The 14,765-nt window shown below is 46.1% G+C and overlaps 1 long non-coding RNA gene across 1 annotated transcript in view; it reads left to right on the top strand.

Annotated features, from left to right (window-relative positions):
• The window catches only part of LOC115094332, a 124,457-nt gene extending 113,501 nt beyond the window's left edge, over positions 1-10,956 (top strand). The window contains exon 3 of the long non-coding RNA XR_003857529.1: positions 9,856-10,956. This is a non-coding gene — a long non-coding RNA (uncharacterized LOC115094332). The remainder of the gene's footprint in view (positions 1-9,855) is intronic.
• The last annotated feature ends 3,809 nt before the right edge of the window (positions 10,957-14,765 follow it).

Raw genomic sequence — 14,765 nt, 5'->3', positions numbered from 1 at the left:
TGTCTCACCTCATGACCTCTCGCTCTAGAACGTCCGCCGCATTAAAACCGTGCTTGCTTCAGTGGTAGACTTTCCGAGCATTAAAAGATGCGTACGGTTTGCCTGATTCAGGCTACTTTGCGTGCCTCCAGATTGCCCATTTTCTGAACAGAAAGGATGTCACGGATGAAATATCTAGTGCTTGAAAGCCTCTAGAAAAATATGTCTCCAGTGTAATTCCATGAAAGGATTGATGTCTAAACTGTGTCATTTACAAAGCCATAATTCAAAGACTGAGCAGAAACAGAGAAGAAAGTGGGAGACGGAGCTGTTATGTATGTGTGCCTGTATGTGTGTGTGGACTGAAGATCACTGGAAGGCTACGGAGGGAGAAGGGGCAGTGGATTTTTCATATCATCAGCCCTATTACAAAATGGATATCAAGCTCTTTGCCACCGGTGTCTTACTGCAGCTTAAGTCACATCAGACGTTTCCCAGTTCTTTGGAATAGTGTTGGAGGAATCAGTTTTGGCACCGATCTTCCACGGGACCCGGGGGTGGCATCGCCATGCACAGTTTGGTGCGCTGGCTCTCGGGGGGGGGGGGGGGGGGTGTCTGAGATCTGTCATTGATGGAGAAACTGACAACAGGGCAGTTTCTCATTCACACCCACAACTCCAAATGGTTAGACCTTCCCTTCACTGCTCCCCAGTCCACTCGACCTACCAGAACCACCAACAAAGGCACCCTCCTCGTGCCCTCACTTAAAATAGCCCATCTCTCCTCTGCACGTGACCGTGCCCTCTCGATCGCAGGACCCTCTCTCTGGAATACCCTACCGCCCAACCTCCGCCTGGAACCATGTGCGATTAAATTCAAAAAGAAATTAAAAACTTTCCTATTTAAACAAGCTTACCCAGAATAGACGGCCCACAAACATGTCAAATTATGCATCACCACATGGTGCTTCAGCGTTCCTCACATTGAGGACCCAGTTGTTTAGTTAATCTCTTGTCAATCTCTTCTTCTTAACTGCCTCTTGTTACCCCTCTCCCAGTTTGCCTTTCCCGTTATAATGTAATTTCCAAACTTGATTCGTTCTATGTAAACCGGTATGATGTCTACAACTAATACCGGTATATAAAAATGTTTAAATAAATAAATAAAAGATGAGATGTGCGTACATCCTGATCAAGCTGGGGCCTTTTTTTTTTACAATACGGTGAGAAGGAAGAGTGAGAACATTGTGGGATCTCCTCTCCTCCTCCGTTCTTCTTGCCTTTCTCTCTTCTCTCACTTTCTTGGGTTGCTTTGCTTTTCCTGTACGTGAAGGAGGGTGGGGGAAGGATGAAAACAAAAAAAAATTGTAAAGTGGTTTGACAGAGAAACGTGTTTAAGATGAGGGAGCGTTTGAAGTTTCTCTTCCAGACGGTTAAAATTGCAGGAAGACGCTGGAAAAGCAGGAGGGCTGTCATTGTCAAGGCAACTGTGAGGATGTGGGCTCTGTACAGTATTATTGTTAGCTTTCATGTTACACTTCAGTGAGAAACCTACTTGCTTCTTGTGCTTTCTTGCTACCTTTCAGCTGCTGGAACGCCCCTCTCAGATCTCCTCTAGGGCGCCCTGGAGGGCAGTTCTCATCAACCCGGTACATTGACTATCTGGAAACTGCCTCCCTGGGTCCTGCTGCAAACAAGCATGGGGGGGTCTTAGCTGGATTGAGGGGAGGTGCTCCCAGGGGCGTGCTTTAGGTAGGATTACAAAATAATGTGCATAGGTTTGGATGTTTTTAACCCAACAGTTTTCAAGCAGCCCTTTGAGTTTCCAGCTCAGTTGGAAGCACCAGGGCTGGAATCCTGCTGCTGCCAGTCCACATTCACAATAACTCGGGGGGTTTTCTCCCCTGTTTTATAAGCCCCTGATACAGCTCGTCTGGTCAGTGCAGTAAGAGTCCTTGGTCAGGACCCGTGCACCAGGACTGCCTCTGCAAAGCTTGCAATCATGGGCCTGGAATCTGGCCACTAGGCGTCCTTCTGGAGTGACGACCACCAACTGCTTTAGTCTCCACGGTTTCTTTGGCCCAAGCTGACCCAGACAGCGGAAGACTCAATGTGGGGAATGGAACCCGGGACCGTCCACATGGCAGTGCAGAACACTGTCACTGATCCACGGGGCCGGCCCATACACATAGGTTATGGGGTCCATATTCAAAATCTATTTAGATGGATAACTCAAAAGTTATCCATTTAAATAGCAAATGTAGCATATTCAGCCATTTATCCGGCTAGGTTATAACTGGATAAGCAGTTACCTGGCTAGAATTTAGCTGAATAACAAAGAGGAGCTCCAGGGGTGTTCCAGGAAGGGGCTGAGATATCCGGCTAACCTGTCGAATATCGGTATATCTAGTTAGGTCAGCCGGATAACTTTCGATCTGCTTTAGAGCAGATCTAAAGTTATACAGCCTTCTGTGGCTGGATAACTTGTTACTTATCTGGATATCTTTAAAAGATACCCAGGTAAGTGGCGCTGTCTGTCTGTATTAAAAGTAAAAGCAATGGAAGGGCCTGCGGCTCCCAGCTGTATCTTTAAATTGCTGGAGAGCAAACATTACCGGGCTGTCTTGCTCCCCCCAACAGGGGGGGAGCCAACAGGGTGAGAGACCTGTCCCGAGGTAGGTAAGCTCTGTTGTGTACGGTGTGTATCACTGCTCCAATAAACTGCAGTAATTGTGTGGGTTGGAGATGTTATTTCTCGTAATTGATGATGAATCCTGAATCGTGGAGACATTGTAATGTGGTGGGTCGTATGGGTCTTGAGCGTAGTCGGGTTTGAAGGTATAGAAGCCAGTCGTCCAGGTAAGGAAAGATTTGGATTGACTGTTGTCTGAGATGAGCCACCACCACCGATAGGCACTTCGTGAATGCTCTGGGTGCCGAGGAAAAGCCAAGCAGTAGGACCTTGTACTAGTAATGAGTGTTCTGAACTCGAAACACGGGAAATTGCCAGGAGGATGGGTGCATGGGAATGTGCAAGTATGCATCCTTCAGGTCGATGGAACACATCCAATCATTCCGTTGTAGGAGAGGAAGTATGTTTTTGAGAGAGGTCATTTTGAATTTCTCTTTTTAGATATGTTTGTTGAGGTCTCGAAGATCGAGAATGGGCCGAAGTCCTCCTGATTTTTTGGGGATAAGGAAGTATTGGAATAGAATCCTTGATCCATTTTATGAGTTGGAAGGAGCTGAATGGATTCGTTTAGAAGGAGTTCTGAGACCTCCGTTTTTAATGATGATATCTGATGTTGGAAGCTGTGAAGAGGTGATATATGTGGCAAAGGGGGATTGGTTAGAAAATTCAATTGGTAACCTTCCTTTATGATTTGAATGATCTGAAGTGATAGATTCCCAATGCTTGCTGAAGAATTGTAGGCGTCCCCCAACTGGAAGCGGTGAGGATGGCGTCACAGCTTTCAAAAAGCCAGAGGCTGCTTCTGTGGGGGCGCTGTGGCCTGTTTAGAAGGGCGCTGTTGTCGTGAAGGTTGACACAGAAGCAAAGGTTGTGAAGAAGATCTTGATGGTGTGAATGGTTGTGTTCTGAATGGAGGATAAGGACAGAATTGACCTCTTGGGTACGCTCTACATCAATACGAGGGGTTATATCTTTTTTATATCTTTTTGATGAAGAATGGTAATCAGATGGTGAAGTTAAAGAGGGTACCGCTAAGTTCTGTTCTTTTAACTTTGAAATAGACTCTGCAAATTGGTCTCCGAATAGATTTTGAGCTTTGCAGGGAATATCTGCCAGCTCTTCATGGACATCATCCCGTATGGCGCTAGCTCGCAGCCAAGCTATTCGACAAGCCACAATTGCTGCCGACGAGGTCCTTGCAGATGTTTCAAAGTTTTCATAAATGGAACGTAGCAAATGATGCAATCCTTCTTCTATATCTGTGAAGGGTTGCGGCAATGAATTGTCTTCTGCGAGGCAGAGTAGTCATAACTTTTGTAGAGACTCAAATAAGTACTGAGTGATATAGAACTGATGAGTACTTATTTTCGATGATAGCATCGCAGCATGATAAGACTTCCTACCAAACTCTCCATATATTTGTTGTCTTTCCCTGGTGGCATGTTGACGTGCAATTTGGGACGCTTTGCCTTGGACATCGCAGATTCAACAACAATTGAGTTATGAGGAAGCTGAGCTGAGTTATATACCGGTAAGTTCCGCATACGGAATTTTAAGTCTGTTTTTCTAGATGTGGAAGGTGTGGAAAAGGGAGCTTCCCACATTTTTTCCAGAACGCCTTGTAGAACTGCATGTGGTGGTAACACAGTTGTTGCGACCGTGGCTGCCCGACGTCTTCACTCCGCCCTCTTTACCTCTGTGGTGACTCCCACCAGGTCTGAAGGACGGCTGGCTGCCGCGGCGTCTCCCTGCTGTCTCTCTCCAGCATCCCTGGGCTGGCTGGACGCTGCAGATCCGCCATGTTGCCTGATGCCTAGGACGCGCGCGCGTGCGCGCTCCGAGTGAAGTACCAGCAAGGGCGCGAACCTCAGGGGCGTCCCCCTGAGATGACATCAACCGCTTCCGATATTTAAAGGTCTCTGTTATCGCTTCTAGTTGAGTTAGCAAAGGTTAGGGCTAAGGTTCAGATTGGGTTCCCTGCCTAAGCTATTCTGCCTCCTCAGACTTACCAGAGGTACCCGCTCCTCGGGGGCCTCGTTCTCTCTCTTTACCTTTCAGGTTACAGACAGGAATCGGTACTCACTCCTCGAGGGCCCTCGTTCCTGACTATCTGCTGATTCTCTTCTGCCTGGAAGTCATCATTAACTACATCATTGTGAGCTACCATCACTCTCTCAGAGCTTTCCCTGGAACCAGGTACTCGCTCCTCGAGGGCCTATCCTTTCCAGCTCCTGAGCTCCCTGAGACCAATTTGTGAGTGTTGTCATCTAGTTCTGTTCATGAACTCTGCATACCCTGCCTACTCACTGTCTACAGTTTCTCAACAGCTCAGCCATCCAGGGATCGCTGTTACAGGATCTGAGGGACTTCAGCCCTACCGGGCACTTCAACTCACTACTGAACTTCTGGTGGTTTCAAGACCTGTTTAATAAAAGAACTAGTGTGTGTCTGTCTCCATACTCTAAGCCTAGCCGGTGGTCCCTCTCGGGATCTCCCCCGGGGGCGTGGTCATCTGCCACCAGCCCAAGGATCCACTTACTACTATCTCCGGCAGTCTATAACAACAGATTGCTAAGTCCGCCTACGGAATACATCAGATTGACACCCCTATCTGATTACTCCTCCCACCAAGCATAGCGGATCATGACAGATTGCTAACTCCTCACGGAGAACACGACAGCAGTAGGCTCATGTGGCATATCAAAAATTTTTAGTATATCGAGTGTCTCTGTATGGGGGTCAGATACTTTCCCAGTCTCCACATTGAGGAGTGCTCCCACCTTCTCAATAAATTTAGAGTAGGAGAGATCCTCCAGTGGAGAGTAGGGTTCTGGTAATGTGTCCAGTGGGTTTGGACGGCATGCCCATGGAGAAGAGGGAGACGAGACCGATGTAATTGGCGATTCCGGGCTATAAGGGTGATCCAGGCCGGGAAACTCAGGAATATCCTCTCCTGTTGGAGGGGTAGGAACTTTCTCTGTAGGAGAAGATGGTGGTGAAGAATCCTGTGGTGGATAATCTGGTCCTTCCATGGATTCTATATCTTCAAAAAAGGTAGATAACGCCTGAGATATTTTAGACATAGCCTTTGATGCTAATGTGCCTCGTGGCATCATTGTTTGGCTTCTTTTGGAAAACGGGCAGGTAGGCAGAATGCCTTGAGAATGAAGTCCTGCAGTCTGTTTTGCTGGAGGACTAGTAGGTAAAGGTTTTAATTTTTTAGAAGAAGGTGCATGCAAGGCTGGCGAATGGCTTTTCCTTTTGAGATGAAAGACATGTTGGAATATATGGAGACTGCACTGTTGGAGCTCGCTCTAGATGAAGGAGAAGGGGGGTCCGAGAAAAACTCTACATCCACATCTGTAAGGGTTGCTTGGGAATGAGACGAGCAGCCAGAATGTACAGATGATGTATCTGGTTTTTCTTTATGCCCATGGTGTTTGTGTATCTTCTTTGACTGTCGAATGTGAGGTTCTGTTGAATGATGTGTCTTCATTTTATGCTTTTTGGAAGGTACGTGCGTCGTAGGGTCCGCATGCGTTGATAGTGTCGGAGAGTGCACTGTATGCCTCTCCAAGGTGCCGTAGACGGTGCAATGTGCTTCAATGGCGTCATAGATGGTGCAGCATGTCTGGATGGCATTGTGGATAGTGCTGCATGCTTTGATGGCGTCGTGGACGGCGCAGTGTGCTTCAAAGGCATCATGGATAGCACCGGCGGCTTCGTGGGCATCGTAGACGGTTCAACATGCTTCGATGGCGCCATAGACGGCGCATGCGTCGCGTGTTTTGAGCGTCGATCGTGCGCTGTGTGCTTTGATGTGAATGGCATCGTAGGCCGCGAAGCTCCAGGGACAGGTCCCTGTGCCCTGGATGACGCAGAAGGCTCTTGTTTGGAAACAGTGGGAGCTATTCTCGACCCCTGGTGAGATTTCTTGGGCTCTATAGGAAAAGAGTACCTGGGCCCAGTTGATGGCAAAAGTTGTGGCTTCTCCTGTGGTCCCAGGGAGGAGGCCCTTTTTTGATGAGATGAGGATGGTGTCTTCACCCGGCCGGGTGAAGACTGCGCCGATGGCATCGGGGCATAAGAGCACGATGATCTCAGCCTGTCAATTCGCTCTGCGCAATGTCGGCTCACTTGGGGGGACATCCATCCACAATCACAACAAGATCTCTGGTCTTGATCAGGCCCGAGGCAAATATAACAATAATTATGTCCATCCATGAGGGACATAATCTTTCCGCATTGGCAATATTTAAAACTGGATGGTTTCGGTGCCATATTAACGGGGGAAAACTCGAAAAAATCAAAATTTGAAAAAATCACTGAGAGAGAAAAAAGCTCATGTGCATTCAGCTCGCGGAAAAAAATAGACTGAGGAAGAGATGGCTGATTCGCGCGGGAACACACCGCACAGCTGCACAGAGTTCAAAAACTCTGTGACTAACTGAGGGAAGCTCCGCCTACGAGGGTCACGACACGCTCCCATACAGCATGGCTAAATCAGCCTGCTATCGACAGGAAAATGAAGTTAGACACTACCAGGAAAATGTTCTGGGCGAAGACCCTTGGACTGAGGTGGACTTGGCACAACCTATGGTTTCCTTTCCAATGGAAAAGGTTTGAAGTTTGTGCATCATTAAAACCTTTCAGGAATCTGAAGGTCTGCAACTCCTCTCTTCCAGGGTATACATATTCAGATCCTTCAGCTTCTCCTCCTATGTCTTCTGATACTGACCTTGCATCACTTTGGTTGCCCTTCTCTGGACCGCCCCCATCCTGTCTCTATCCTTTTTGAGATACGGGCTCCAGAACTGAACACAGTACTCCAGGTGAGGCCTCACCAAGGACCTGTACAAGGGTATCATCATCACCTCCTTTTTCTTACTGGTTATTCCTCTCTCTTTGCAGCCCAGAATTCTTCTGGCTTTAGCTATTACCTTGTCACATTGCTTCACTGCCTTCAGATCAGGCAAACACTATCATCCCAAGATCCCTCTCTTGGTCCGTATACATCAGTCTTTCACCCCCCCATCACATACAGCTCTTTTAGATTACTGCACCCAGATGCAGTACTCTGCACTTCCTGGCAATGAATCCCAGCTGCCAAATCCTTGACAACTCTTTCTTAAATCACTTTTTATTCTCTCTAGTCCTTCAGATGTGTCCACTGTTGCAGCTCTTAGTATCATCTGCAAATTGACAAACTTTACCTTCTATCCCTTCCGCAATTTTGCTCACAAAGATATTGAATAGAACCAGTCCCAAAATTGATTGCTGTGGCACGCCACTTAACACCATTCTCTCTTCAGAACCTACTCCTCCACCGTTTTCTCTTCAGAATCCAATCCTCCACCTTGGTGCTCACTCCCAAGTTTCTCATTTTGTTCATGAGCCTTCTTTGTAGGACAATATTAAAAGCTTTGCTGAAATCCAAGTAAATCACATTGAGCGCTCTTCCTTGATCCAATTCTCTAGTCATCCAATTAAAATAATCAATCAAATTTATCTGACAGGACCCCCCCCCCCATGATTAATTCCTCATTTTTCTACTCACTTAGGAGTGTCCATCCTTGTGCAGACCTTTGCATCAGCTGCAAATAGAGAAGTCTTCCCTACTAGCCCCTCTGCAATACCACACATAAAAATATCAGCCAGATCACTGAAGAATTCCACTGATAACCCCCTTTCCTTTGAGTGAACATTGCTTACCATTACCACCACTCTCTGTCATCTATCACTCAGCCAGTTTCTAACCCAGTCTACCATCTGAGGGTCCATCCCCAGGCTTCGCCTTTTATTAATGAGCCTCCTGTGTGGGACACGATCAACAGGTCTAAATATACCACATGCGGCGCTCATCCAATCAAAAACTGATCAGAATTATTTCACATGAATGATCTTCCTCTGGTAAAGTCATGCTGCCTTAGATCCTGTAACCTGTTGGATTCAAGATACTCTACTATCCTTCCCATTAATTTACACACCGCTACCGGCATCCTCATCCCTACTCCCACTTGTAGGAAGAGGAGCAATGTCTGCCTATCTTGAGTCATCTGAAGCCACTCCAGTCTTCAAAGACTGAATGAACAGCTTCACTGGTGGAGCTGGAAGAACCTCTCTGAGCCCCTTTAATACCCTGGGCTGTATGCCTTCTGAAAATAGAGACTTTAGACCCAGCAGCTATCAAAATCTACCAAGATGGACACTGTTAAATGTTCAGAAGTGTGTGCAACTGCAGATCTGCACCTGCACTCAAGGTGGGGTATTATATGCATGTTACATACATGCCGCTTCTATATGTGATGCCAAGTTAACATTTTGGGTTACATGCATTACTCATAACATACGCCAAAGAGTCTCCCCCTTCCCCCTCCCTCACTGGAACACCTCTTTCCTGTGTGTGTACACAGTTATGCGTATACTGAAATTATGGTCTTATTTTTAGGCTACTGAAAGTCCCATCCTTGAGGGCCACAATTGGGTCTGCTTTTCAGGATAGCCCTAATGAATATGTATCAGATAGATTTACATGCACACTGCCTTAACTGCATGCAAATCTATTTTGTGCATATTCATTAGGGCTATCGTGGAAACCTGATCCGTTTGTGGCCCTTGAGGACTGGAAGTGAAATACCAGTAATATAGGCCTTTAATGTGTACCATCTAACAGTGACTATGAAGAGGGGAGGAGTTGCTAATAGACATTGCTTTGATCTTGGCAGCTTGGAAGGCTCAAGGTGTTTTGTTACAAGACAGTAGATACCCATACGATCCCACAGGTGACCAGTACGAGCCATTTTGATATTGCTAAACCCTGAGTGATGTTTTGTGACTAAGGGATTAATCTCCCATAATGCCTCTCTGTAACTTTTGATTTTGATAACATTTGGAGTTGGGAGCTTGCTTATAGGTTTGCCAACTGGCTCCAGATTTTCAGAACAGGTTGATCCAGTCCTGGTTTTATCCTATTGCATGCTGGGATTTATTCTGATTTCCCTATTGCAGTGTCTAAGAAAAGCAAGATTGTAAGTACCTGTAAGGACTGGATCAACCTGTCATAAAAATCTGGAGCCAGTTGGCAACTCTACTTGCTTGCCATGTTTATGCCTGATTTGTGATGCTTAGTGTCCATTAAGGGAATCATTCTGACTGCAATGTTTTTTTCTTGTTTTTTCTTGTTAGTGAATCCTGTAACCCATCCATCATGGCTGCTTCGACGTTGCGATGGTAAAACTTGAGAATCTAAGAAGGTCCCGCAGATGCTGTGCGAGGTTCAGTTTTGTTGGTAATGCCTGTGGTCTGACACTAATGCTTGGCAGGCTGTAGTCTGTGTGATGATCTCTATGGGAACATGTCAAAGATGACCATGCCAATATCACACCCGACTGTCCCTAAGAAAAGGGGACATGCTGCCCTGTTTTCAGAAAAAAACAGTTTCTTGGAAATTTCCTACCATATCCATATTGGCTAAAGCAATTTGTATGAACCCAATACACTAAAGGAATTTCACTCCAATATCTTCTTTACTACTTAACTGCAGCACAGTTAAGCTGGAACTTAAGTAGTATTATACTATGATGTCATCATCACTTGTACTGCAGCCACAATATAGGCCTGCAAATCGTATTATGCATTTCTTTTTTTTCATAAATTAGAATTTAAAGTGTATTAAAAAAACACAACCTTCTATAAGAATGTTTCCAAACGTCAGCAAAAGATAGCAAATTATTTATTTTACGTCAAACACCTTTACCCATTCCTTAACTACCCCCTCCCTTCTCAGTTCCCTCCTCCTCCAACTGTGCAGTTACACAAACAAATAAATCAATGCATTTCTAATATTCAGCTTGGACATTTGGAAAATGTTCTATCTGCTGTGAACATAAGATGTGCCATGTTGATCAGACCAAAGGTCCATCGAGCCCAGCAGAGCAGAACTGCACATTAAACTGCATCATGGCTTGATACAGAGGCATTATGATAGTCTCTGTTTTGTTCTCCATTCCTCTCCAAATAATTTCTAACATTCTATTTGCTTTTTTGACCACTGCTGCACACTGAGCTGAGGATTTCTACATATTGTCTACTGTGACTCTAAGATACTTTTCCGGCACAGTAACTCCTAATAAGAAATCTAACATTATGTATCTATAGTTAGGGTTATAAAAACAAAAGACTTGCCATACTGGATCAGACCAATGGACCATCAAGCCCAGTATCCTGTTTCCAACAGTGGCCAATGCAGGTCACAAGTACCTGGCAGGATCCCAAGGGGTAGATAGATTCCAAGCTGCTTATCCCAGGGATAAGCAATGGATATCTGCGACACCACCTTAATAATGGTTTATGGACTTTTCCTTCAGTAGCTCATCCAAACCTTTTCTAAATGCAGCTACACTAAAAACTTTCACCACATCCTCTGGCAATGAATTCCAGAGCTTAATAATGCATTGAATACAAAAAAATTATCTTATTGGTTTTAAATGTTTTACCCAGTAACTTCATTGTGCGTCCTCTAGTCTTTGTACTTTTCAAAAGAGTAAACTGATTAACGTTTACTCATTCCACTCCAATCATTATTTTAAAGACCTCTATCATATCCCTCCTCAGCCTTCTCTTCTCCAAGCTGAACAGCCCTAACCTCTTCAGCCTTTCCTCATAGGGGAGCTGTTCCATCCCCTTTATCATTTTGGTTGCCCTTCTCTGTTCATCACTTTACACTTGTCCTCATTAAATTTCATCTGCCATTTGGAGGCACAGTTCCCTAGTTTGAGAAGGACCTTATGCAGTTCTTCACAGTCCACTTATGTTTTTACAGCATTTAATAATTTTGTGTCTTCTGCAAAGTTGACCACCTCACTCGTGCCTCCCTTTTCTAGATCATGTATGTCAATGTCCCAGAATAGATACCTGGAGCATGCCACTATTCACCTCTAAACTGACCATTTAGCCCCACCCTCTACTTCCTAGCTTTTCAACCAGTTACCAACCCTCAATAGGACATCACCTCCTATGCCATGATTTTTAAATTTCCTGAGGATTCTCACAAGAGGGCCACGCCTTCTGAGAATGCAGATGCTCCTTACCAGCTGACTCACCCTTATCTACATCTCTATTTACACCTTCAAAAAACATTCTAATAGATTTGTAAGGCAAGGCTTCCTTTTGCTGAATCTGTGTTGGCTCTTCCCCATTAAGCCGTGTCTTTCCAAACGACCAGTTATTCTGTTCTCGAGAATGGCTTCTACTATTTTGCCCAGCATCAACCTCAAGTTCACTGGTCTACACTTTCCCAGATCATCCTGTGAGGGAGTGTACAGAAAACTCCCCCAGCTGCGCCGGCGCTAGCTTTTTTGCTGCCCTTTGCAAACAATTACTGTGCTGCACCCCCACCCCTCCCCCCCCCCTCAGTTCATTCATCTCCCTCCAGCAATCTAAACTTTAAAACCCAAGACTCCTCCCTACCCAGGTCCACCCCCTCTCCTTTGGACCCCGTGGCCAGTGCAAGGGGATTAGATGCTCCAGGAGAGCTTTAAAGTCCCCCCTCGCCCCCTCCAATCCCAGCTGTCTACACACACACACACACTTAAAAATTATGAATTATAGTAACAGATTTTACATTAAAAAGAACATTCAGAGCAATCTTCTAAGATAAAAATATCACCTACAGCAACCTGTACATTATATTTACATGCACTGCTGTGGCACCAACCAGAAAATCCTGCAAGAATACCCTTATGGTATTAGGACTGTTGTAATGTGTCCTGGATGTGGGCTTGACCCTCAAAGCCATGAGTGAAAAATTATCTCCTATACCAAATCTGCACTAACTGCCAGCACTCAAACAATAATCTTACCTATGAAAAAATGCTGCAAATATTACACCAGATCCTAAAATACCAATACACCTCCTATTAGGAAAACAGAACAAGTCAGGCTGCTATAGATCCCTACACAGAAGCTACATGCTAGCAGAATACCTCACCTTGTTCACACATGCAGAACAGAGACAGACCCTCACCAAATACAGAATAAAACAGAGACCATAATGTATAAATAAAAATGTGCAGACAAAAAGTGAACTGGAAAACGCAATAAGCCAGACTCTGAATACAGTTCAACAATGGAAACATAGAATCTCCATTCATCAGAAAACATCAAACAATAAAATCAACAAACATAAAACAATCACAACAGTAAAACCAAATTAATAACAAAAATAAATATTTCAAGCTAGCAGAAGAATAAACATCCAATAATTAAAAACTCATATAAATTGTTCCCTCTCACACATACATTCCCATAGATACATGCATTTTCTCTCTTCCACACCCCCACACATTCATACTACCTCTTGCATATGCTCATGTCTCACACATACACTCACTCCCTCTTTCTCAAACACACAGACATAAACGCTCCCTCTCATACACACACACACACACACACACATGCCCCCTCATACACAAGGGCTTCACCTTCTTTTCTTCCACTTGCTCCCCCGGCAGCCTAAGGCCCACCTCTTCACTTTGGTCTCCGTCGGGTCGGGATAACAAGGTGGCCTCCACTCCACTTTGGGTCCTGGTGAGATGGGGTCCGCTGGCAGCCCGCAGCCTCTTTTCTGCTTAGGCTAGCAGTGGACAGGATGGGGTCTGATGGATAACCCGCAGCCTGACTAACTCAGCTGTTACACCCCTTTCCCCTCACTATCTTGCTCTTTCTCTCATGTTTCATCCCCTTCCCCTCCCTCGAGATATTCCCCCTTCTCACACTGCCTCAGTTCTTCCCCATCCTTTTTCCCCTTCATCCCCTCTCCCTTCCTGTAGAGGCTCTTTCCTCCCTTCCCATGCTTTCCCCGCTTTCTTCCTGCCCGTTCCCTTTACCCTTCCCCCCACCTTCTCACCCAGTCACTTCCAGCCTCTTAAGCCCTCCCCAAGCTCTTCCTCCTCCTCCCCCTCCCTGGTGGAGTTTATTACAGTCAGGACTCCTTTCCCCCTCCTTTCCACGTGAGCAGGAGGCAGGAGCAGCAAAGCGGCCACAGAAAAGGCGGGCAGATTGCCCATGGCATAGGAGCCGTTTAAGGAGCCGGGCCAGCTCAGATTTATTTATCGGATTGGGCAGAGGTAACCAAACCCCTGCATCAACACCCAGATCTCTCATGCGAGCCGGCAGCAGGAACAGCAGCAGCATTTGAATGACGTCATCTCCTGCTGCTGTGGGGCCAATCTCACGAGAGGAGCACCGATCTTCTTGCAAGACTGGCCCAGCGGCAGCAGGACAGGATGTCATTCAAATGCTGCTGCTTCTGCTGCTGTTCCTGCTGCCGGCTCGCTCAGGAGACCTACGTGTTGATGCATCGGACTGGGCACGTCAGAAAAGGACCAAATAGTCTATCCAGTCTGCCCAGCAAGCTTATGAAAGTATCTGCCGCGTCGTGTAGGTTACCCTCATGCTCATCAGTTTTCCAGACTGTAAAGGTCAAGGCCCTCCTTGGTTGCTATTTGAATCCAGTTCCCCATTATCCCCAGGCTTATCTGTTTCCCAGACCTTAAAAGTCAAGGCCCTTGTTAGTTGAATTTTATGGACGATTTGGGCATCAATTCCGCTACCTCTCACATGTTAAGCGAGCGCACTAGTATTTGAGCTAATTCCCCGCCTCTAATGCCTATGCCACAGGCAGTCTGCCAGCCTTTTTATTACTTCAGCCACTGGCTCCATTTTGGCTGCAGGTGGCCCAGACTGCCACCCCCCCCCCCCCCCTCGGAGTCACCGTCCTGTGCAAGTGCACGGTTTGCACAGTGGGTTACACTGGCCCTGTCCTTCAGACTACCTTAAAGGACTGGGCACAGCTGTTTCACCCGGTCCTCCTTAAGACTGAGACACACAGGGAATCCTGGGTGAAGGGAGGAGCTCTTCACCAGAGTATAAGACCTCAAGTCCTAGAAGAGTTAAGTAGCCCCAGGGAACAGACATAGACCTGCCTTATGAGAATACCAGGCCGGCTATGTTTAAGGGTTGAGAGTGACAGTAAGTTAAAGACCTGCTTTGTTTAGGATTGGGACTTGCCTGAAGTCAAGGTGAGCTGCCTATTG

The sequence above is a fragment of the Rhinatrema bivittatum genome, chromosome 6 (assembly GCF_901001135.1).
Source record: "Rhinatrema bivittatum chromosome 6, aRhiBiv1.1, whole genome shotgun sequence".
Classification (NCBI taxonomy): Eukaryota; Metazoa; Chordata; class Amphibia; order Gymnophiona; family Rhinatrematidae; genus Rhinatrema; species Rhinatrema bivittatum.
Note: the sequence above shows the minus strand (reverse complement) of the source record. Positions and strands in the feature narration are given on the sequence as shown.